Source organism: Watersipora subatra, chromosome 2 (genome assembly GCF_963576615.1).
Source record: "Watersipora subatra chromosome 2, tzWatSuba1.1, whole genome shotgun sequence".
In the NCBI taxonomy this organism is placed as follows: Eukaryota; Metazoa; Bryozoa; class Gymnolaemata; order Cheilostomatida; family Watersiporidae; genus Watersipora; species Watersipora subatra.
In genome coordinates, this window is record NC_088709.1 from 34,489,690 (window position 1) to 34,516,129 (window position 26,440).

The window sequence follows — 26,440 nt, forward strand, 5'->3', positions numbered from 1 at the left end:
ACGACGTCAATTATAAGCGCCAATTCTGCATAGACAAATATTTTGTCTTCTTGTAAATGAAACGATTACGAGATTATTTCGTTACAATTCCGAGCAATTAACGTCCTCAAAAACTATCTCAGTAGCCTTTCCTCCTGCTGTCATGCACAAGTTACGCCCCGATCCTACTTTGCTGCAAGGGTAAATAAAACAGCCTCTGTACCATCTATTGAACAGAACAGGCAACTCTCAATAAATTAAATCTTTTATAACCCTGCTGGGCAATTGATAAATTTGAGATGGTTAAATCAACTTTACAAACATCTCCTTAATACATATTATTATTTTGCCAAAAGTAAAAAAGTTTTTGGATCAATGGTAAAGCTATTGCGTGATAGAAAATGGTACTTTGCTTACGTTTCTCCCTTTAAGATAATGCAAATGAAATTGGACTTTTCTAGGATGTAATGCTTAGCCTTGATATATAAGATTGATACACTCCACCTATGCATCAGGCATTAAAACTGATGTTGCGAGATTTTAATATTGAAAATAAAAAGAGAAAAGTTCTGCTACCAACTAGTAACTATTTTTAGTAAGACAGCTATTATTACATGTGTTACTAAAACTAGTTACCTAGTAGAACTATTACAATATACAATATAAAGGAAAATAATTGAGATTTCCTTACTCTTGTTGAGTTTGATGAAAATTCCTCTGTTCATACATATAAAAAGAATTACCGTAAAGCCTCTATTTAAAAGCCACCTTTATTTGAATGCCACCTTTAATAGAGCAACACTGCAAGAGAAGGGTTGAAAAATACAATGCCACCCTTTAATTGAACGCCATCTCTAATTGCCTGCCACTTTGACAATCTGTGATCTTTACGAACCCATATAATAGAAAGTGATCAGTAGAAACGTGTCCACAAAATAGTACTAATAATGACTCGGTTACATCAATAACAACTAATTTTATACTTGATGAGACCGATCGTCACAATCATCAGAACTGCATGCTGATTCAGAGCTACGAAAATCTAAATCATATCCATTGTTACGATCTTGGTTTACGATCTTACCTGAAGACTTGAAAGTGCTTTGATGAATGATGAGAATACTCTTCAGGAATGCCATACGGCGTATTAGCAGCCATTGTTATGGCAGATTCTAACTTTAAATTGTTTAAGAGTGTCTTTACAAATTAAAAACTGTATGTCCATTTTTTAACTCCAAAGCTCTCCAGTTTTTGCTTTAAAACTCTGAAAGCGACACTATCTAAATACTTAACAGCATCACCACTCTGATATTTTATAATCAAAGCAGTTCCTTGTTTAGCTCAGTCGGATCCTTCGACTGTCAAGCAAAAATGTAGAGGTCGGCAGACATTAACGTCAATCTGCCTGAAAGAAAGTGTCAAATATAGGCAATATTTGCATCGCTTCGCTTGTAAAGAAGTTAAATTTATCTTTCCAAAAACGAGCTAATCAAAAAAATACAGCGCCACCCTTTATTTAAACGTCACATCAAATTAAACACTACTAAAGGAAAAGGGTTGAAAAATAGAGTGCCATGGCGTTAAACTAGAGGGTTTTACAATAAATATTATAACTTGAGTCTATTTATCATCTAATGTCGCAGAAGGAGGTAGAGCGGCAGAAGCACATAGAGAGACAGCGGCAGAAGCACATAGAGAGACAGGAGGAGATAGAGAGACAGGAGGAGATAGAGAGGAAGGGGGAGGTAGAGAGGCAGAAAGAGATAAGGAGGCTAGAGAATGGTAAGTGATTTTATGATTTTAAAAACACTTAGTGCTGATAATCATGAGCACTGGTACTGTAAATTTGCTTTCTGAAATAGCATTGACAGCATCAACACAACAAGAATTGTTCAAGCATGTATTATTTTGCCATGCAAATAAAGAAAAGAGTCAATTTGACACCATAAAAGAGCAGATAAGTGTTGGGTCAGCTATGAGTAGACCTACTTCCAAATTGTGTTACAGTTGTCGATATGATTACATTAGAGTACAACTTTGACTGCCGCCAACTTAACAAGTTAAGTTCTATTGACCTAATCGTTGTTATTAGAATCATGAGAAGAAAGTTTGCATTGGGAAGTTTGCACATTTTGATGCTAGGACATCATTCATTCATAAAACATTTTCAGGGTTTAGAATGAGTTGAGGGTGCAATTTACTTCTTTTTCCCTTGTAGTCAGTCAAGGTGACTAAGACTGTTTATGGTTGTAGTTTATGTTTGATAACAGATCACTAATCAGCTCGATTACTAGCTTTTACTCGATTACTCGATTCTCTGTCATGACTCTGCATTGATTTGTCTCAATTTTAAATTCCTCTTAGCTACATCTTTATAGCGGAGTCCAGGCTTGCCTTTATTTTGCTTATCGTCACATAGCTTTGAGTATAATATACATACTCAAAGTACAAAAGTATAAGAGTATAAGTATAGCTTCGAGTGTAAAAGTCGGTCTTGTTCCTTTTTCTGTACATGGCCCAACTAGCGGAGTAATAGCGAAGTCTAGACCTTCCTTGATTTCACTCACCATCATATAGTTGTGAGTATAATAGTTGCCATGGAAACTGATCTTGCTCCATTCTGCATTTACATGGCCAAACCATCTCGGACTTTTTTAGCAAGGATGTCAGCCATTGATGATAGGCCAGCCTATTTTAAAATTTCTACATTTGTGATTTTGTTCTGCCATGTGATGTTCATGATTTCCCTAAAGAGTCTCACGTGCCATTTACTTACTGTTCCAAATATGATAGAAATTCAGACGGCTGTAACCTGCTGTGAAGATTTTCAAGTCTATTTTGGGAAGCTTAACTGGAACAGAAAAACACAATGTATTCTCTTGTAGATAGATCCCTCGAATTTATTCCATGAGCTCTCCATTTCCTCATGCTTTTATCAGCAATAGGTTGATGAGGCAAAAAATTGAATCTAGAGTTACAACGAAAGTTTAGATGTTTGTGACTAAGTTACGATAGAAAAGAGTGCGTTTGAGGAAATGAAACCTGGAATTCCAAATGTATGGTTTTTAAGAGCGTTGTTGCACAAAAAATGTTCATGAACTTAGCTGAACATGTCTGAATCCGGTGGTAAAAAACCTCTACTACAGGGGACATGCCCAGTTGCAGAGAGCAACTTAAGGTTGGATGTCATTACTGTCACCACCAGTGGCCTTTTTCTTTCAGGGATTTAACCTCAAGCCATTGTTTATGGGCCAGGTGTTTTAGACCACTAGTCCTCGGCTGCTCTCATGTCAACTAGTAGCTGGTCAGAAACAAAAAGCAACAACAATGCCGGCCATGGGAATGAGCAACAAAAGCGCCAACTATTGCCAAAAATATTTAAAGAACCCTTTTTTGAACCTAATATGGACAACTAAATGAATGAGCAGTTAGTATTGCAACGTGGCACACTTAGGACTGAAACTCAGTTGATGATTGTTTGTCATCTGGCACCTGCTATTATCTGGCACCTGCTACCGTTCAAATCATATGGCACCTGCTATTATCTGGCACCTTCTATCGTCTGGCACCTGCAACTGTTCATATCATATGGTACCTGTTATCATTTGGCACCTGCTCCAATTCATATCACATGTGAAAAAAACTGCTGCCTGCCAGTTCTTTTTTCGGGTATAAAACTGTTTTGTTGAAGACCTCATCCCAACATTCATTCTTAATCATGATCAAAAGATGATAAAAAACATGATAAAGTGACTCAACACAGCACGCTTAAACTTTAATAGTGGCTCATGCCACTCATTGGTTACTTGTTTGCTCAACTACAATTTGTCACTGCAAAAGAGACAAAAAAGGAGTGAATGACAATAAGTGTAGTTTAAGCAGGTTAGACTGTGTGACCACAAGTTTGTGGTGTTGCGCGTACAAGCCGCAGCTGCTAATAACACTCACATGAGCCTTTATAGTTTGAAGTAAACTACATGTATTAGACAAACCCAAATACCGGTATGTATCCCACTTATGATTTTATGCTTACCACTTACCCACTTTATGATTTTATGTTAACATTTTATGTTAGCATAAAATCATAAAGTCGGTACTAAAGCTAAGTAGCCGACAAACTGAACTGAGATTGTGAAAGAACTTTCACAACTGTGCACAAAAAAATTTCGCGCAATTATGTTGCAACTTAATCGAAACTGACCTGAAAATGAGACAGATGGCTACATAATAAATAGAGAGAATTTCCGAAGCAGAAAATATGTGCATCGATCACTCATCAATATACTGTCAGATAACTTTCCTTTTTTGAATTTTTTAAATGTGTTATTTAGAGTTATCAAGTTGTATTAAAGATTTATATTGGATAAAGTTATATATCGCTATCAAGTTTGGATGGTACAATGCACTTCTGACTAATTCATTAATTGACAAAATACCATCTAATTTTAAAAATCAGTTGAAAGTCTGTCAAGCTTGCATATTGTACTTGTAGCTGGTGCAAAGCCAAGTAAATATTAATCAGTTGTCATAATGACAAGTTCAAAATATTTGATACAGAGTAATTGTTACCAGATTTCTTTACAAATCAAATAAAAGACATACAAATTATGATGATAGACAGAGTGTCAAGATATATTGTGGTGGATGGCATTTACCTGCATTTAGCCAAGCCGAGCCAAGTCCGGGCCGAGCCAGGCTGAACTGGGCCCAGCCAAGTAGAACAGAGGTGGGGCGTACCAGCTATATAAAAACGAACATTTGCAGTAGAGAGCAGAACTGTTCTGGGCATGTTCATTGCCTGTTACTTGAGCATTCTTGTACAACATATGAACGAAGCAGAAAATATATGTATAAACTCATGCACCGAGTCTTGCACTAGTGGAGGAAAGTGAAGGTCGCACAAAACCTTTGCAATGTGCCATTTTAAGCATATGAAATCAAGCGCATTACGAACACATCCAAAATATATTTGGCATTAGGTGATTTTTTCTTGTGCCTAGATTAGCCTAAGCTAATATCAACAGAGGCATAGACTTTAGTAAAGCAATATTTTTGTAAACAGTAATAAGAAATAATGCTGTAAATGTATAATGTGAAAAATGGATTACAAATTTAATAGTGGTTTATTCTAAATATTGAACATCTAGCATTTTACATTGTCTACACACAGATTAACATTTATCTCGGTAAGTAGTAGTATATCTCTGTTCAACTTGATCCGGATAAGTTATAAGGTATGTCTACATACAGGTTAAACTTTGTTCTGATAAGTTATAGGATATGTCTACATACAGATCTGATGTCAGGTACATTCTGTATCTTTATCCTGATAAGCTATAGGATTTCTACATGCAGGTTAAACTTTATCCTGATAAGTTATAGGGTATTTCTACATGCAGGTTAAACTTTATCCTGATAAGTTATAGGATGTCTAAATACAGGTTAAACTTTATCCTGATACATTATAAAATATGTCTACATCCAAGTTAAACTTTATCTTGATAAGTTATAAGACATTTCTACATACAGGATAAACTTTATCCTGATAAGTTATAGGATTAGTCTACGCACAGGTTATTCTGATAATTTTTGGTAAAGCAGTAAGAAACTGGTTTTTTGCTATTTATAAAAATAAATTATACATGCATAGCAAAAGTATTATAATAAAATAGATACCGATAGTGTTAAAAGACAAGAAATACAGAGAAGATGAAAAGTGGAAAAAAGATCAAATAAAAGATGCCATTGAAAAAGGCGTTGCAAGGTAAAGTTATGAAGGTCCACAACAATCCAAAATGGAGAAATATGCAAATGAAAAACACTCCTTATGCTGGCACTGCATCAACAGGTATCAGCACTGCATCTGCCGGTATCAGCACAGCTTCTGCTGGTATCAGCCATTGCAGAGGGAAACCGTTGATATTTATTCACCTTTCCAAATTTTGAGTTTATCATGAAAAAGATATGTTTCTTTTCACTATACTGAAAAAAACTCACAGCAATGTCATTTCCTCATTCATTTATTAAAGTATCTGCAGCCAGAAATCAGCCTAATGACTCTATCTGGCAATAAAAGAAAGCACAGTCTGAACTCTCGAACATACCTCAGGCTATATAATGTAACAGAATTTAGTCAATCATCTTTTTTTAAAGATCTGGCGCTGACAAATGTGAGGGAACTAGAGCTGAGACAATAATCAGTTTTCCACATAAGGGTAGAGAACTGGAGCTGAGACAATAGACAGTTGTTCCCATAAGGGTAGAAAACTGAAGCTGAGACAATAGACATTTGTTCCCATAAGGGTAGAGAACTGGAGCTGAGACAATAGACAGTTGTTCACATAAAAGTGGAGAAGTGGATTGTCTGTCAATTGTCTCAAGAACTGTCTATTGTCTATAGAAGAACTGTCTATTGTCTCAGTTACGAACAACTGAGTCAATAAACAGTTGTCCACAAAAGGGTGGAGAACCTGAGCTAAGACAATAGACAGTTGTTCACATGAGGGTAGAGAACCGGAACTGAGACAATATCTCAGCTAATATCTGTATTCGTGATGTCATATGCAGTAATTTTGAAAACTGAATATGACATCACCAATAACTGTATTCGTGACGTCACATCCGGTAATTTTGAAAATGTATATGACATCACTAATATCTGTATTCGTGAAATCACATCAGGTAATTTCGGAAACGGATATGACGTCACTAATACAACTGTAATGGTGACATCATATCCGGAAATTTTGAAAACGGATATGACGTCACTAGTACAACTGTATAGGTGATGTCATATCCGGTAATTTCGAAAACGGATATGATGTCACTAGGACAACTGTATTCGTGACGTCAGATCCGGTAATTTTGGAAACGGATATGACGTCACTTATACAACTGTAATTGTGACGTCATATCCGGTAATTTTGAAAACGGATATGACGTCACTAGTACAACTGTAATGGTGACGTCATATCCGGTATTTTCGAAAACGGATATGACGTCACTAGGACAACTGTATTCGTGACGTCATATCCGGTAATTTTGGAAACGGATATTACGTCACTAACACAACTGTAATGGTGGCGTCATATTTGAAAACGGATATGACGTCACTAGGACAATTGTATTCGTGACGTCATATCCGGTAATTTTAGAAACGGATATGATCTCACTATAACAACTGTAATGGTGATGTCATATTTGGTAGTTCCAAACGCGCATATGACGTCACTAGCACAACTGTATTCGTGATGTCATATCCGGTAATTTTGGTAACGGGTATGACGTCACTAATACAACTGCATAGGTGACGTCATATTTGAAAACGGATATGACGTCACTAGTACAACTGTAATGGTGACGTCATATCCGGTAGATTCGAACACGTATATGACGTCACTAATACAACTGTATTCGTAACGTCACGAATACAGTTGTATTAGTGATGTCATATTAGTTTCTAAAAGTAGCGAATATGACGTCACCATTACAGTTGTACTCGTGACGTCATAACCGTTTTAAAATTACCAGATATGACGTCACAAACACGCAAACTTGGTTCTGAATAGAAATACTCAGGACGTCAGTTTTCTCAACAGCAGCTGCTATAAAAAGCGTCAGTAGTAACTTACCTTTTGAAGCCATGGGGGCCCTGGAGGTGTGAGTTGCATACTGAAATTTTAGCTTAAACAGCATTTCATTGTAGACATAACAATGTTATCACTCAAGATTTGTATTATACACACAATTGTATTTAATAAATATATTTGAGAAATACCATGTTACAGCAATGTTGAGAAAAGTAAAAGGTCATTGCACATCTTTGATTCAGCTATAATTTATTGGAGACAGCACGTAGTTAACAAAGGCTTATTACAACCATTGATGCTTGCTTTTTGGCAGTAAAAACTGACTTTTACGAGCAACTGAGTCAGTTGGAATGATCCATCAAAAGCAAAGTTTAGATAACCGGTGCCAACGCTATCAAATGGTATGATACTATCATGGGCTACAAATACATATTTAAAAACAAGTGACATTTACAATGTTTACAATACATGCAGAAACACATAAAACCACAAGAAATATTTAGCCCCATCTGCTTGGCCAGTCGTCTTTTGATTTTAACCTTCATTGCGAGCTTTCTGGCTGTTCAACACTGTCTGCCCTCAAATCTTTCTCTGCAATGCTTTACTAACTCATATTAGTGTCAAAACATTTTTAGCCTGGCAAATAGTTCACATGTAACCATTTTGAATTTGAACTTTCTACCTAAAACTAACGTTTAGGTCTTATAATACAAATGAAGTGATAAATGAAGCGCAACCACATGAGCTGTGACACAGGATAGGGGCGGATTCAAACAAGTTTGTCGATCTCTTTCCGCTACAGCCATGTCTCTTTTCTTCAACTTCTAGTCTCTCAACTTTCCTTGGAGCTGTTTGACAAGGAAAATTATTTGTTGTACCTAGATAATAAAACGCTGATAGTTATGTTGTAAGCAGATTCCCCACCCCGATTGTTAGCAACCACTGACACGCAGCAGATTCTGTAGGTGACTACCCAGCACTGCGCACAAGAAAGCAAGCCTAATCAAGTATGTTACTAGCAGCTATAGCTAGGGACCTATGGCTATCCAACAGTGTCGTAAACTTTGATTGGAGGCGCGTGTTACTGTCAGCAACGCCTATGTATGCGACCTTCTCAACAGTTTCTACTGATCACCCAAATGAGGGAAGTGTTCAGATGAATAGCATTCTGTGACACGGAGTAGAAACTAACACATTCATTACAAGAACAATGCTTGGCCATGATCATATATGATCATTGATCAATACAAGAACATGATCAGTGAATTCATTGGTTACTGTAAAAGTTAGGGCACCCATGTTACTTACACGATTGGAGTAAAAGAAAGAGCGGATGACTCCAACCGAGTTCCCTATATTGGGGTAGGCACCTATGCCACAGTTCAGTTTTTCCCTTAGTCAAAGATGTCAGACACGCTGAAATATACAGAATACTAACCATCTTACAACGCGTATGCCAAATGCCAATTATTCAGACTAGTTGACCTTCACGGGCTGTTAGGTGGAGTGCATTAAACATATGCTGGGAAAAGGTACTAGCAGCTATGGCGATAAACGTATCGTCATCCAACTATGTCGTAGACTGTGATTGGCTGTGTATTAAAGACACAGGTTTTTATAAAGTTTAGGCAACGCAAGACCTAATTCTTTACACTAAACTTCTTTACACATGCACATAAAACAGATGCCGAGAAAAGTCTACCGGACCTTAGTTATTGTAGCATGAAGGTGAGAACTGGCAGCAGTGCTATCCTCGCTAGTGCAAGCGGCAAAAGCTAGGGAAGGATGAGCCGGTAATCTGACTCCTCAATGCTTTTAATTGAAGCCGCAACGTCCAAGGCTGCCAACTAGCTCGCTCTGTCAGGTTCTAACTGCTGCGAAAAAAAACTTTATTGAAACTTGTAAGATTTTTTACACTAAAAAATACACTATAGAAACATGTGATCTAATCATATGAACAGTTGATTATTTATCGCCGAGCACTGCAGTTTGTCAGCCAATTAATCCTCTGAGTGCTAGCGATGTCACATTAATATCCATACACGGAATACTAACAAACCCAGGCTTAACACCTTCAGACCTGTGTGACCGAGTAGATGACATCACAGTGATGTCCTCACACAAAACAGCCAAATTTGTAGTAGTTTTTCAAGGCTTCAAGAGTTGAGGCTGTATACCTACCAATCACATATTTGTGCTATTTTATTCAGCTACAAATACAACTGAATGTCAAGTTGTTGCCATGCCACACATTTGTAACAACATCCAACAGTTGAATAAATCATGGCAGAGCTATTACTAAAACAGGTCTTCTTGAATGCTCAAGCAAAATAAAAAACAGCATAAAAACATAGCTACATTTCCAAACATTTTATCTATAGCAGACTTTAGAAAAAATGTGAAAGATTTTAATAAATTTGTAGTATAAACTATAGAAATTATTAAAGAAGGATGTTGGCCAATCAATAACTAAGAATTAATTTATAAAATAACAATGTTAGCAACAAGCCTGGATCTGCCCGAGTCTTTGAAAAGTAAAGATAGATGATGATGAATGATAATGGGTACCGTGAACAAGTCACATGACAGCATATCTATAATAGACGTAAGACTCGCAGAAGAAATAAATATCCATAGGAAGTGACAGGGGAGGTTGTGAGAGAACTGTCGACTCCTAAAGACATGCCATAGATGCTGCCCGTACCATATTACCTAAAGCACGTAATACTATATACACAGTCATGATAGATAGCCTTTATTCCCTCACACTCTGTCATATTCTTTCTTGTAATTAAACAACTCGCTACCTTAAGACAACTATACAAAGTAATCGCTGCTGCAAGAGCAACTAGGACAACTGTGCACGGTAAGATCGGAAACAAAAGACCTAGTTTCATTGAAATCACAGCAACCTAGGCTACAGACTAGCGTTGGGCCGGTAAGGAGTTATCCGCTCTTACCGACACCGAAAGATTATCAGTAGCCGGAAAACCAATCATTTTTGGTGACAGCTAGTTATCCGCGGCCGGTTTGATATGATCGGTATTTATCCGTGAAAGCCTATCAGTAAATGGTTATCCGGATAGATTTTTGTATTTGACAGGCATGATGCTTCCATACCATCTAGTAACTGGGCTAGTAACCTCACAGACCAGTGTGGCATGAGAGAACGACAGGTGTGTCGATAAAACCCAAAGAATAAGCGTGTTATAAGTATTCCGAAATTCTAAGAGGTAAATGTTTAGCTCAGGTGGTTGTGTGTAAACTAAATGTTGGAAGTTCAAATCATTTGTGGTGGAATATTTTTCGCACTCTTTCTGTGGCTTTACTCAGACAGACGAATGCAGTTGTTGTCATAGTAAAAACCAGCTAAAACACATCATATGGCGATGCTAAACTTTGTAACATCTGAGCTGGTTAATCCAAGTAACAAGACTGGTACTTAAAGGTACTTAAAGGTACTTAAAGGTACTTAAAGATGAACTCACACAACATTTTAGTAGAAGTTATCAGAAAGTAGCAATATTTTTTGGTCGTTAGTATTTGTATTACGTCTTACATTGATAAAATGTAAAACGTAATATACGTTTTATATTTTATCAAATATAAAACATATATTACATTTTATATTTGATGAAACCCCCATTTGATATTTGATGTTTGATATATTTGTTTTATATTTGATTTATCTCCACCTGTGTTATATAAAAATGGGCAGTAGGTAAGCTGAAGTTAAACACACACTGAAAACCATTTACCAAACTACAATACCGAACTTTCTTAGCTGGCAAAGGATACCGAAGATAGTAAATACCGAGGACACCGACATCGGGAAAACCAAAAAATAAGTGCAAGGATATCCTATCTGACAATAAATTATATACCGGCCCAACACTAAAAGAAAACTCCAAAAAGGTATTTCATTGCCCCCTAGCAATGAATTATACATAGCATTAAAAGGGTATTATATTATGATATTACATGGTAAAGATATTATATAACATGTAGGCTGGTTCCGGATGGTGGACATGGAAAACAAACTGTTTTAACGACTACCTTACTCGCATGGTGGCCACCGAGAACTTGCTTCTATGCTCGTATCTCAAAAGATCTGACAACAATTCTAGCACATTCCCCTATCTAGTCACCAATTTTAAAGTCACCCCATCAAATCACCTACATTGTTATGATTACTCAACATGGCATTTAATTATTATGCAAGGTTGAAGCAGATTCAATAAATACAGAAAGCCTTTGCCATATATACACGTTTCGCACTAACTTTCGATTGCTGGCTCTAGAGAATTACACACTATGCCGGCAAGTTCGTACATCATGTAGAACGTACATCATGTGGAACGTACATTATGTGGAGTGTACATCATGTGGAGCGTACATCATGTGGAGCGGACATAATGTGGAGCGAACATATTGTGGAGCGGACATCATGTGGAGCGTACATCACATGGAGCGTACATCATGTGGAGTGTACATAATGTGGAGCGTACATAATGTGGAGCGTACGTCATGTGGAGCTTACATCATGTGGAGTGTACATCATGTGGAGCGTACATCATGTGAAGTGGACATCATGTGGAGCGGACATCATACGGAGCGCAAATTGCAACAGAATTACATATTCCTTAACACCAATATGAAATTGAAAAGTGTGTAAAAGTTGGGTATTACCGTAAGTCATCTGTTCAAAACATATAAACGCATGCTCTGCTTTCCATAATAAGGATTGTGGACAGACAATTTTAAATAATCTAGTTAAAAAATTGAGCAATTATAATATAAGTACGTACATATCGTCGCAGCCATCGTTGGTCGCTATTTTACCAAGATCATTTTACAGCATCTCTATTCATATTCATGACTTTAAAATGTTCATAAAACCTGTAATTTGGTTAAAATTTATAACAAAATATTATTGAAACTTCATATATGTAATGTCATGTGCTGCTGTTAGAGGGCAACAAAAATTTATGTTGTCAGTTCACCTTTAATAAACTATTCATGACAGAAACAATCCTTTCAATGCGAGGCAATGCTGACTACCAACCCTTATAGGCAGCTTCACGTTTTTACACGAGACTTTTGGACTTTTAAAGCTGTCAAGACTGTCAACTGTTTTGATAATTATGGAACAAGAAAAACCTGGCAAATTTGATAGCGTTTTGAAATAATCTTTCTGCGTTCTCCATTATGCAAACAGCTTAAAATAACAAAGCTGGCCCTAGACTCATACTTACCTGATCAGTAAGGTACTTCACTTCACCATGTACGCAGAAGTAGTCTTCATTGGTGACAACAATTTTGCCAATAGCTGGAGGGTATGAGGAGCAGAAAACCCTAAAAAATATTGACAGGCGGAAGCAGTCACAACTAATAGACGGGCCAGCATACTACTAACACTCTCAATCTTGTACAACAGTGGACCAAACATACGAGACTAATCATATTGTTACAAAGTAGCCTGTATACTAGTTTTAGTGAAAGTTTTCTGTACTTGAGCTAATGAGCTGTCAGTTGCATATGCACTATCAATGTGCAGATGATAGTTCTCTTCAATAAGTTAATAGCAATAGCTATGAATAAAACATGTTGCAAACTGTTCACAAGGTCATACATTTGACTTCCTTACAGGCTGACCTCGCCATTTGCATATTTCGCTGATAAAATATTGCAATGAAAAATGAAACAATTCATATAATGCTAAATGCACCATTTCCTTTTTAAAATACACACATTTTACACACATTCAACATGGTTTTTATCGTTCATTTCAGCACCGCGTGTGAAAAATGTTAAATAATTTAGGAGGAAACTAATACATAGGTGGTCAGGAAGCTAATTAAAATGGACACGCGTTAGAAAACAAACATTATTTGACGATTTACTGAAGCAAAATTGAAGATGTACAACAAACTTCTGTTTATGATTTCTTATATTGCTGCAGCACTCAGTAGAAGAGGTGAAAGGGAATTTGTCCTCATGGTTTACACCCGACTGTCTCAAAAGTGTGCTACAATGTATTTATCAGAAAAATATTCTGTCTTTGACAGCCTTCATGTTAGGTAACCAGTCTCTCACTATTCTGTTCACTTTACTATTATCTCTCACCAATCTGTGTACACAGGAGGCATAAGAATAACATTGAGCTATGCAACAATAAACTATTGCTAACCATTTCTCATCGGCTCTATTAAACAACAGGATCTATTTGTTGGTTCAGATCATCGTCTAGATAGCAGGGAGATATGCAAAAAATTCACCTTTCATCAAATAGTGTTCAGCTTTCGCTGCACAAATACAATCAACTCTGTAAAACAAATGATGCAATACTATTTGAACAAGACCCAGTGGGTGGGTATTTCTAACAACTAGAAATTCCCCTATCATACAGCCCACGACCAGTGATATTGGAAAAAAGAAAGGGTACTGATGGTTGAGAAATGCAATATTAGCAGTCAAATGGCACTGCAGTGCAATAGGATAACTGCAATGGTAGCTGTAATGTACTGGGTGTGGGTATTATTATATACAACAAACAGCAATAATGAAAGAAAAAGAGTATGTTTATATTTTTCCCCCTACAATAGGAGAAATGCAATATTAGCCAATATTAGCATTAAAATGAACTGATATTATTAGAATAACCAATATTATTAATATAGTAATACAGTAATAATAGAAAACCAATGCACAATTTTGTTTACGTTTCAAAACGTCATAGCTAACAATATCAAAAAGTTGTGATATTTATATAGATTTTTAGAAAATCTATTTAACAAAACTATTTAGAAAAAATAATAACAGTAACATATTGCCCATCATCGATGTGGTTAGTGTGACTATTACACTTCAACACTTCAATTACATTTCAGTACTTCTACGTTAATTACAGAAACCTTCGGCAATGCTATAGACTGGTGAAATGTGCACATTATTTTTTTCGTGAAATGCGCACGACTTATTGGTTCTATTCCCTGTCGCTCGGCGTTTCGTTTGCCGGTCTTAATTTTGATAAAAGTAAGGCTTGGCCAGTTTTAATAACGATTTTCCGCCAAATTAATCTGTCTACTTGTGTATAATCCGATCAGATGGGTAAGTTTAAAGATACTGTCAACGGTTTACAAAGACTTGGTGACATATTTAAATAGGCTTATATGTGTTTTGTATCATTATTATACTTTAACGACTCTACAAAACGATGATTAAATTTGTTGATGAGATTTCGAAACAAGGGTTTGCAGCGTTGATGAATAATTTTCGTAAGTTGTGTGCACATGCATTTATCATAAAAACTCTCAAACTTCGCTCCGCTCGTTTGGTCGTGGGATAATATGCAAATAATTGTTATAAAAACAATGTTAATAATTATTACGAATACCATGATGACAGTTAGTGAAGATACCAAATCGACAAGTATTGAAGCTACCATGAGGACAGGTATTGGGAATACAGTGGCCCTAGTTTGCCCTCGGACAAACTGTTGTTTTTCTCGAGTTTCCCCTACCCTCAATCGGAGTGAGCAAAATAACAGCTTGCCACAATACACACTGCATTCGATGCATCAGCTGCACTGAAAGGGAGCTGTTGTCTTCCGCCTATGCGGCTTGGCTACGATGTTATGTCAGCCGCCCTATTGGTAGTCATTAGGGATTTAACCCAAAAATTTATGTAGAAAAAAATAAGACGAAAACGTTTAGCCAGGGACCAGTCTTTGTGGTAGACTTTAATAGAACTTAAGAACTTAGGCAACAACGGCAACTAAACATGTTATTTGTGCGCTCAGTCAGTTGTATTTGTATTCTTGTATAAGTCAGTTTTTTGTTCTAAAGTAAATTCAGTTTCATTGCTGGCTCATTCATTGTTTTTAGTGAATTAGATTGTAAATAGATCAATTATATGGATTCCGAAATTTAGTTACCATAGCCTCTGCTACAGAAGTTCAACATTAGCCGGATCAGGCCATCACAGTATGACTTTTTGCAACCTCGGTTGCAGTTTAAAGATACGTTAATGTTAGCATTTTTATTTTATTTTTTCTACTTAAATTTTTGGGATAAATCGTTGATTACCAATGGAGCGACCGACATATTATCGCAACCAGGCCGCCTAGGTGGAAGAGACCAACCCCCTTTCAGTGCAGCTGATGCATCGAATGCAGTGTGTATTGTGGCAAGCTGTTATTTTGCTCACTCCGATTAAGGGTGGGGGAAACTCGAGAAAAACAACAGTTTGTCCGAGGGCAAACTTTAAAAACTTCAATTGCAACACCATAGAAATATTTGGTAACTGTATCAGGCTAATAGTAGTTCCTTTTTAGCGCGGTCTTGACACTTCGATGGATGTAGGGAAAAGGTTTCCGCATTTGCAATGGAAAATGTGTTACTACATATTTTGAGTACACGCGATTTATCTTTATTTGCGTTGAAAGTTTCTATTCAAAGTTGCATTGGGTAAAAGTTTTGCTCTGCTAAAAAATTGTTTGAATGTCAATATCCACTATCTGTGCAAAAAATCCTTTTTAAGGTCAGAAGACATTGTGGAAAGTGTTGAACAGCCAGAAGAATATGAAATGGTTCCAAACAGACGCAACAATCAAAATTCAACTGGCCGAACAAGCAACGCCAATATCTTTGTTTAAAAAATGGTAATATGTGTTTTAAAATGTTAATTATGGTTCATTTATGTCACTTGTTTTTGAATTTATATTTGAAGTATTTGATGGATTGTTGTAATTATAAAATTATAGATTCATAGCATATTATATTTGATGGCATGATTGCGTTAATCTGAAGTCAGCTTTCAATGGATCGTTGCTCGTAACTCCTGTTCTATTGCACATAATAAGCCAGTTTTGGTTGCAAACTCTAGCAAACATATCGATGAGGGAAATGAGCTTTTATGCAAAAATGGTAAATATAAATATAAAACGATGATATGTTTTCAAATTTAAAATGAAAAAATTTCAAACCCCCAACAAATTGCAACGCTGGCTATAAGATCATTGAAGGTAATTGCAAGCAATAGATATCAGCTGGTAGAGACGTGCATGTATCAGCTTCCTAGTGCACATTTATTTATTTATAGTGTTGGAGTACGACAAGCTTGAACAATCTACGATAAGTTGGAGGTAAGTTAGCAAATGCCTCACATCCAAAATGGTTAAGGATGCACAGCCAGAAGGAGAGTGCAAAATATGGATGACAATGGATTTGTCTGTGAAAGGTCTATTTATCTTCTCAACATTCTGACGAAGTGTTTAGAAAAACAGCGCCACCCTTTATTTGAACACCAACTCTAATAAAGCACCACTTTAGGGAAGGTTTGGAAAATAGAGCGCCATGGCGTTCAAATAAACGTTTTACGGTATTTGTGCTAAAAAGAAATTAAAAATGTTTAAATTTGAATGCACTTTTGTGAATTATATAAATATAATTAATAATAATATAATTTAGTCAAGTCGTATAAAAGCCCATTGCACAGATTATTGTTTGCTAAAGTTTGCAGCAAATACTGGCTGTTAATATGCAATAAAAGATGAGTTATTAGCCCCGATCTATCGAAAGCCCAATTTCGATAGTGATCATGCTGATTCGGTATTATCATATGATAAGCTGCAACTCTGAAATTTTATGCTATATTTAGATACTTTATTGAATGCTACGAATATATAAAAAAGGAGTGACATAAACAAACAATGTTTATAATACATGCAGAAACAATAATATAAACTTTTTTAAATTTTAGAGAGCATCAGTTGCTGTTGAATAACTGTTAAAGCATCTAATCTAGAAGAAAGATGTCTTCTAACTTGAAATCTCCTGCATTGCTAAACTAGTTCATATTAGCAAGCAAACAATATTTAACACAGAGTAAAACTCTCTAAAATATTAGCCTTGAAATTGTAATACAGATTGTATCGTAATTATTCTGGTCGATAATTAGTAGTTATATAGCAGATTGATAAAGAATAAAAAGATTTCAATTCATGACGGGGACCAGCTTAGTCGATTCGGTTGATAGAGAATTTCAGTTGTCGTAGATTAGGTTCAGAGAGGTTTCTCTGTATATGTGTACAGCGATGTACTTCACCTGCTTGGAAGGCATACCGCAGACGGACACAAGCAGACACCTAAATTATAAACAAAGCATTTATAAATCTTCAGATCTACTAAGGGTTAATAATATTTTTAATCTTGGAGGAAACCCAATAAGATTGGAAAATAGCATTAACCTGGTAGAAAAATCAGTGAGAAAAACACACTCTAAGTTGCTAAAAGTTTGTGAAATAAAAACTTGGTGAGCCTTAATATTTGCAGACTTTTACTCCCAAAATGCTAACAACAATACTTGAAGTAAATAAATTGTACATAAAAGGGCACATTAGAGTTGACTGAGCACCTACCTCTTTCACAGCTGATGATGCGCCGGAGGTCTGTCCCCCTTTCTCCCTATTGTTTACAAGCAGGTACTTGGCTACCGGTAGCTCTATCACAAGCAATAGGAGACCCCAGTCTGATACCGAAGACTACAATTATCAGCTTATGATTATTCTGAAATAGAATGCATGGTGAACTATCAGGATGCAGTTTCCTGTGAGCCACAAAAAACCTTGATGCAAGGCCAATAGAAGCCATGCAAGGGAAACCCTGGATGAAAGGGACAGTTCACGAAGCCTTCGAAGTTGACTCAGCCAGCGTCCATATCGCTGCTCTGTTATTAACTCTGGCCAGCTTTGAAACCAGCAGTGATAACCCTGTTCTCCGAAAGCCTCTATACTTTACTTGCAGTTAAGGTCTCCAGATCTTACAATCTCAGCTAAAATTAATTTTTGCCAAATAATTTGATAAATGCTAAATTTGAAAATTTAAATGCATTGTACATAGAGTGGGTTATATAAATATATTTAGTCAAGTTGTATAAAAACTCATTGCACAGATTCATGTTTGCTAAAGTTTGCAGCAAAAACCGGCTGTTTATATGCATTACAAGATGAGCTATGAGCTTTGATCCATTGAAAGCCCAGTTTGGATAACGATCATAGCATTATCATACGGTGTGCTACAGCCTGTAGCACACAGTAGCCTACAGGTCTGCAGTTTTATTAGCTACGTAGTGATAATCTATTAAATGCTACAAATATATATATTCAAAACAAGCGACATAAACAAAGTTTACAATACATGCAAAAACAAAACTAGAACTTTTGAAAGTTTTAGAAAACATCTGTTACTGTTCAATATCTTTCAGAGTAGAATTACACAAGCATAATAAATAATGCCCAAATATACTGAAAGGCATAATCAAACCCAAGTCAATGGAGGAACTGTGTGAGCCACGATTCAAAACTCAACGACTTCAGACTCTCTGCAGTTTGAACAGCCGTATTATGAGAGGGCCGCGCACCAAATTGCATAAACTCTCATAAAGGTGCTTTTGCTCAGTTTGTGCTCAACTATGTGCTCAACTATGTGCTCAACTATATGCTCAACTATGTGCTCAACTATGTGCTCAACTATGTGCTCAACTATGTGCTCAACTATGTGCTCAACTATGTGCTCAACTATGTGCTCAACTATGTGCTCAACTATGTGCTCAACTATGTGCTCAACTATGTGCTCAACTATGTGCTCAACTATGTGCTCAACTATGTGCTCAATTATGTGCTCAACTATGTGCTCAACTATGTGCTCAACTATGTGCTCAACTATGTGCTCAACTATGTGCTCAACTTCTGAATAAGTGTTTGTGCTAAACACTAAGTTTCTTTCTAACTTTTTACGATCTTTATTTTACAAACAGACACAGACAAACAGACATACGTCTATGATTATTTGGCAGTTTTAGTCTGCATAGCCAGCAGAAAAATGATTTTATTATTATAAGTGATACAAATAAATACTACATAATTATGTCCATACATGAATACATACAAACATGTGTACATACAAATATGTGTACATAAAAACATGCGTACATGCATGCATTTATACATGCATGCACACATACATGCACGCACATAGGCCCTTACATACATACATAAATGCGTAAAATTTTCTGCTCTGATAAAAAGATCTCAACAGATCCAAAACTCATAACAAAATTTCTCTCCATTTAGAAAACAATTTTCGATGGTTTGCAGAAACCTTTACTTTCAATATAAAAAGCCTGTCTGTGTGTCTGTTTGTTTATTTATCAAATGCAAATTGTAGTAAACTGGTAACTATTATATAACAATATTCAATAAATGGTTCCTAAAATACAATAAAAGAATTTTGATGTACTTCCTGTTTTTTTCTCACCGCTGTTGGTAAAAACCATAAAAAATTGTACAAGTAAAAAGTTGGTTAAATTGATCTTACTTCTAAACTTGATATTTTCAGCCGATTCCAATATTTTCTTGTTTGTGACATCTGCAAAAATTACTGGAGAATTTTTGCTTTTTATGATATCGTTATGGTTTATCCAGTTCGGCCTAAAATTAAAAATAAACATACATGGGTAATGGAATCTGACAGCTACTGACTTGAGAAAGATGACTGAGACCAAAGAATGAACGATATAAAAGTAATGATAATATACATATATTATTATAATATTATTATACACTATTATATTATCATAATACAGTAGAACCGCGGTTCACGAACGCTTCGGTTCTCGACCAATTCGGCTTTTTACCAAACATTGAGATTTGTTCACCTCGGATCTCGAACATAAATTCGGTTCTCGACCAAACCCGAGCATGCGCATTATAATTAATCGTTTGGAACAGCTCCTGAGACTGCATTGAAACAACCGTTAACAAAGGGACAAGCAAGTTACGCTTCATAAATTGTTTACAAAAGGAAGGAACCATCTGGGACGACGCTTCTCTACCGAAGATATTTGATAGGGTAACTTTAGGGTAACATAATTTAGGGTAACTCCTTCAGTCGAGTTACCCTAAATTGTTTTGGAAAAGGATTCTCCTTCAAGTATGTGAAGTAAATGTGCCATTGCTGGCACTATGTTAACCTAGAATGTTTTCGATGTTTTAGGAGCAAAGCATATGAAATGTTTACTTTTTGTTTTCTGTTTTCATCATCTAGAAAATCTTTTATTAAAAATAAGCACGATCTATACCTACCCGTTTTTATTTTTAGTGCGTACTATATAGTGCGTTTATTGTGTAGCCTAACATGTTTAAAAAATACTTTACCGAAGTTGTTTCTTCGGCTTGGAACGGATTAAAATTTACATACATTAAAGGTTTACTTGCAACAAAATTCACATTACAGTTTTTTGGTATCAAAAGGTTCACCATGTCTTACTCTGCCGTGTTGTAGGTGCAAAATATGTGTAAATGTGATTAAAAGCTCTTAAAAGCTCAAAAACGAACAGTTAATGGCCGCCATCACAAAACCGCCCTAGATTAGAAGATCTTTCCAAAACAGCTCAAATGGGACATAGATGAACGAGATGGCTTCTGTTTACACTTTCATGCAACCTCATTCGATGAAATATTTTCGCAAATATACTTCACGCATTCAATAAAACCATGTCTATTGTTCTTTCGTGTCTATTTCATCATTATTGTAATGCTGTCATTTTCAGCACTGATATCTTACAACTTACCGTGAAAATTCGTTAACTTTTTAACCTTAGTTCGAAGGAGTACATATCATTGTCTGATAAACATGACGAGCCTGTTGGTCACCTGCTGTGATAATCGAAAAATGCTGCAGAAATTATTTGCGCTGTTTGGCAGGAGGTATGGGTCACATGATCAGATTACGACTAGACGATTAGACCAAGCCGAAACAAAACTGTAAAGTAGTGAGCATCTATATTTAGTATGGGGTCTTCGGTAAAACTTGAAGTGTTTGTCATAAGCTAGTGCTACGAGAAGCTTTATATTGAGCCTTTTATTGGCCTTTTAATTCATGTGAGAAGATCACATGTCAAAATAATAACCAAATGACTTGACTCCGTCAGAGAAATAAACGGATTCCGATCTACCGCGGTTTCGTGATGGCGGCGATTAACTGTTCGTTTTTGAGCTTTAAGAGTTTGTAATCACATTTCCACATACAGTCAAACATGGATAACTCGCCCACGGATAGCTCAAACACATGGTTAACTCGAACGATTTCTTTGGTCCGTTTCCACGTAATGATAAATTGCTATAGATAACCCGACCTCAACTCTGTTAACTCGATCAGTTTTTTGCCCAACAGCTATCGAGACGGTTGTTATCGCTTTAGAAAATCACTTTATTCCAAGTCATAGAGGTAAACCTCAACTTTTCGTAAATCATAGGCGTCATTATTACCACCATCGGCAAAATATTTTTGTCAACGACTTTTCTAAAAGTTTGGTGAATTTTGATTTTTACCAAACATCTGCTTAGCGATCGCCTTTCGGAAGCATGGAAAAGTGAGGTGATCTTCGCATAAACTTCAAGAAAAATCGGCAAAATTGATCTCGGTTAAAACGCTCAAAAGAAAAAGATGTCTTTTCTTCTGAGCATTTCAACAACGATCAAGTTTTGCCAATTTTAATCTAAAAAACGTCCTGGCAATAACATCACCTCAAACAACAAAACAATCTCAAGTGATAGAAAAATCTCCTATACTTTTTGATAAAAAAGTTTTAAAATTTACATTAGAAGCATTCAAGTTGAAACAAGCCATTTATGCTTTTGATTTCTATTATAGTTTGTATATGTGCATGTATCTACTAATAAATAAATACACGGACTTGTGACAGTGCTCTGATAACTTGAACACTCTGATAACTCGAACACTTTCGCTCGGTCCCGCGAAGTTCGAGTTATCCATGTTTGACTGTATTTTGCACCTACAACACATCAAAGTAAGACATGGCAAATCCTTCGATACCAAATAACTGTAATGCGAATTTGGTTGCAAGTAAACCTTTAATTCTAATGGAAATAATTGTTCGGATCTCGAACAACTCAGTCTTCGAACAACCTTCTGGAACGGATTATGTTTAAAAAACAAGGCTCTACTGTATATAAAATAATAATGATTTGACTGTTTCATTTGTGTCATATTTTATTTTTGTGTTAACAATGGTATATTCACTATATCAGCTAGGACAGTTTTCGGGTCTGCCAGCGACAGATCTGCTAACCCAAGAGTGGGGCAGTGCGTGAAATTTGGTTTTAGGGCAATTGATGTATCAATGATAGTACATGTATATATAAAATTGTGAAAATTGGGGAAAAAATCTCACGCATTTCTCACGTATTTTCATTTTACTTTGAGGTGATTGCGTGAGTCTAACGCCCAATGCGTGAGAGTTGGCAGGTATGGCCAGCGACCCAAGTGTTATGATGTGCACCTGTCTGTATTCAGACGGGCTGGATTTAACTCCGGTGAAACTGTTGCCTCATATGTCACTAGGCTGAAACAATTAGCTGTTACCTGTGAGTTTCAAGAAAGAGACACAAAGATTAGGGACCAGGTAATTGAAGAATGCCCTTCGCTAACACTCCGGAGAAAGCTGTTGGAGAGAGGATCAACACTAGACTTGGACACTGTATTAGCTTTAGCAAGCATGGAAGAGTCTGTAGTTAAACAGGCAGATGAAATCCAGGCACAAAGAAATAGTGCTATTTCCAGTAGTGGTGGTAACAATACTGTGAATAGAATTTTTAATAAATCTGGTAAAAACCATAAAAAGCGTGTTCAATCTCGACAACAATTTTCTGGTTCGGCTAGTAGTGATGATAACAGAATATGCTACAGATGCAAGTCTTCAAAGCATCTGGCATCATCGAAAGACTGTCCAGCGAGAGACCGAATTTGCAAGGCATGCAAAAAGAAAGGACATTACGCCGGCTCTAAATTTTGTGAGCAAGAGAAGAAAAAGATTGTAAATAGCGTTTCTGAGGAATCCGCTACATAACGAGGAGACAATTATTATACAGACACTTGGTTTGCTGTTACTGACACTAATATCAACAAAACTGGTGAGGTGTTTCCACTTAATTCTTCTGCGTCTGGTAAGGTTTCAGTCAAATTAAATGATGTGACTGTGCAAGCACTTGTAGACTCAGGTGCTTCTTGTAACCTGATGGACAAATGCACAGCAAAGTCAGTGAATGCTAAGATAGTTCAGGCAAACAAGAAACTGTACACTTATGGTAGTAGTTCCAAGCATCTTGATTTTCTTGGTCAGGCTAACATTGATGTTTTTGTTCCTGCTAATGGCAATTTTACTACAGCTGTATTTTACATTTTCAATGGTAATGCTGCCACACTAATAAGCAAATGCTCAGCTGAATGTTTGGGCTTGTTGAGAGTTGGTCCTTTGACTGGGGGGGTGAACAGTTGCAGTTCAGGTGGCTCTACTGGCCTGGGTGTGGAGCCATGGATTAACAAGTACCCTCAATGTTTTGCGGGTGTTGGTTGTCTAAGGGATTTTAAGGTTTCATTGCACATAGACACAACGGTGAAACCTGTTGCGCAACCTGTAAGGCGCATGCCATTTGGACATAGAGATTTAGCTCGAGTTAAGATAGATGAGCTTTTGGCTTTTGATATTATTGAGAGGGTAGAAGGTCCCACTCCCTGGGTTAGTCCTATTGTCACAGTGCCAAAAGACAACAATGACATTCGTTTGTGTGTAGACATGAGGCAAGCCAACAAGGCAATTGTGAGAGAAAGGCATCCTATTCCAACCATACAAGAGTTACTGTTTAATCTGAATGGGGCTAAAGTGTTCAGTAAGGCTGATTTGAAATTGGGTTTTCATCAGTTTGAACTAGATGACCAGTCTAAAAGTATCACCACATTTGTCACTCCTTTTGGTTTGTTCCGGTATAAAAGACTCATGTTTAGAAATGCCTCAGCCCCGAAAATATATCAGTATCAAATACAAATAGCTATATCTGGCTTGGCAGGCTGCCAGAACTACACTGATAATATTACCATATATGGCTCGAGTAAAGAAGGACATGATGAGCGGTTAGACAATTTCTTGCAGAGAGTAAAGCAACTTGGGTTGACTTTAAATGCTAGCAAATGTCAGTTTGGCTTAGACAAAGTTTCCTATGTAGGTTACAATATTTCAAGTAAAGGTGTGAAAATTTGCCCAAAGAAATTGAAATCTATTGCAGATGCTAGAGTGCCTAAAGATGTATCTAAGCTAAGAAGCTTTCTAGGGCTAGCCAATTTTGTGGGGAAATTTGTGCCACAGCTGAATCTGAACCTTTGCTGCGGTTGACGATAAAAAACACAGCTTTTATTTGGGGGAAGGAGCAAAATACTGTCTTTTGCAAAATTAAAGCACTTATGGCTGACAGTAAAACACTTGCTTTCTTTGATGCTAATGCTAAGACCAGCATAACTGCTGATGCGAGTCCTTATGGCCTGGGGGCAGTTCTCAGTCAAAATGTAGATGGAACGGAAAGGGTAATTGCTTATGGTCACAGAAGTCCCACAAAAACAAAGAGACGCTATTCACAAACAGAGCGCAAAGCCCTGGCGCTGGTTTGGGCTTGTGAACATTTTGCATTGTATTTACTTGGCATCAAATTTTGTCTCATAACAGATCATAAGCCTTTTCAATTTATTTTTAACAGATCTACATCTCAGCCTACTCCACGCATAGAGAGATGGGTTCTTAGGTTGCAAGCGTTCAATTATGAAGTGGTGTATAAGCCAGGTAGTCAGAACATAGCTGACCCCCTTTCTAGACAATGAGTATTCTGTTGCTAACGTTGCTGACTCATACATAATGATGATGGCTAATGAGTCAGTTCCAGTGGCATTGACTTTCTCTCAAATTAAAGCCAAAGCTAATGAGTGTTCTGAAATGAAATTAGTAAGGCAGGCTTTGCTAGATGGTCACTGGGACAAATTTTTACCTATATACAAAGCAGTGTCACCAGAGTTGAGCCAGTGTGAGGGAGTCATTTTGCGTGGTAATAGGCTTGTGATTCCAACAACAATGAGAACTTTGGTAGTTAGTTTAGCTCATGAAGGTCACCTAGGCTTGACTAAAACAAAGCAGCGCTTGCGGTCCAAAGTTTGGTGGCCATCTATGGATAAGGATGTGGAAAAGATTTGTAATCAATGTTTTGAATGCTTGTTGGTGTCCACGCCGAATAAAGCTGTGCCAATTTCTTGTACTAAATTACCTGACCAACTGTGGCAACACACTGCGTGTGATCTTCTAGGGCCATTACCTAACGGTGAAAGTATATTTGTTATTGTCAACTATTACAGCAGGTATTTTGAGATCTGCTTCTTGAGGTCTACCACTGCAGCCAAGATTATAGAGGCATGTGAGGACATATTTAGCAGGTGGGGTCATCCTTTATCTGTGAGAACCGATAACGGCCCACAGTTTGGTAGCGAGTTTCAAACATATTTGAAACAGAATGGGGTGTTCTGGGTTTCAACTACTCCAATCTGGCCTGCTGCTAATGGGGAGGTAGAAAGGCAAAACCGTTCTTTTTTTGAAGTCTCTTAAAATTGCTCAGAATTCTGGCCGTAATTTCAAGAGTGAGCTTCGAAAATTTCTCAGGGCTTACGGATCTACGCCTCACTCTGTTACTGGTGTGTCACCAGCAGAGCTAATGACGGGTAGGCAAATGCGTACTAAACTTCCATGCTTAGAGCGTTGTGAACCTAATCTAGATGGTGAAGTTTGGGATTGGCAGGTTTTTGGCTAAAATGAAATCTAGAGAGTACATAGATGCTAAACGCCGTGCTCAGAATAATGACATTGCTGTCGGTGATACTGTCTTGGTAAGAGCTGAGACAACAAACAAGCTCAGTCCAACTTTCAGTCCTGAAAGGTATCAAATTGTGTCGAGACAGGGATCAGAGGTTGTTGTGAAC

The 26,440-nt window shown here is 36.9% G+C and overlaps 1 long non-coding RNA gene across 2 annotated transcripts in view; it reads left to right on the forward strand.

Moving 5' to 3' along the window:
• LOC137386911 (uncharacterized) overlaps positions 1-26,440 on the forward strand; it is a 203,466-nt gene that overhangs the window by 51,519 nt on the left and 125,507 nt on the right. The gene's annotated exons all lie outside the window — the stretch shown is intronic.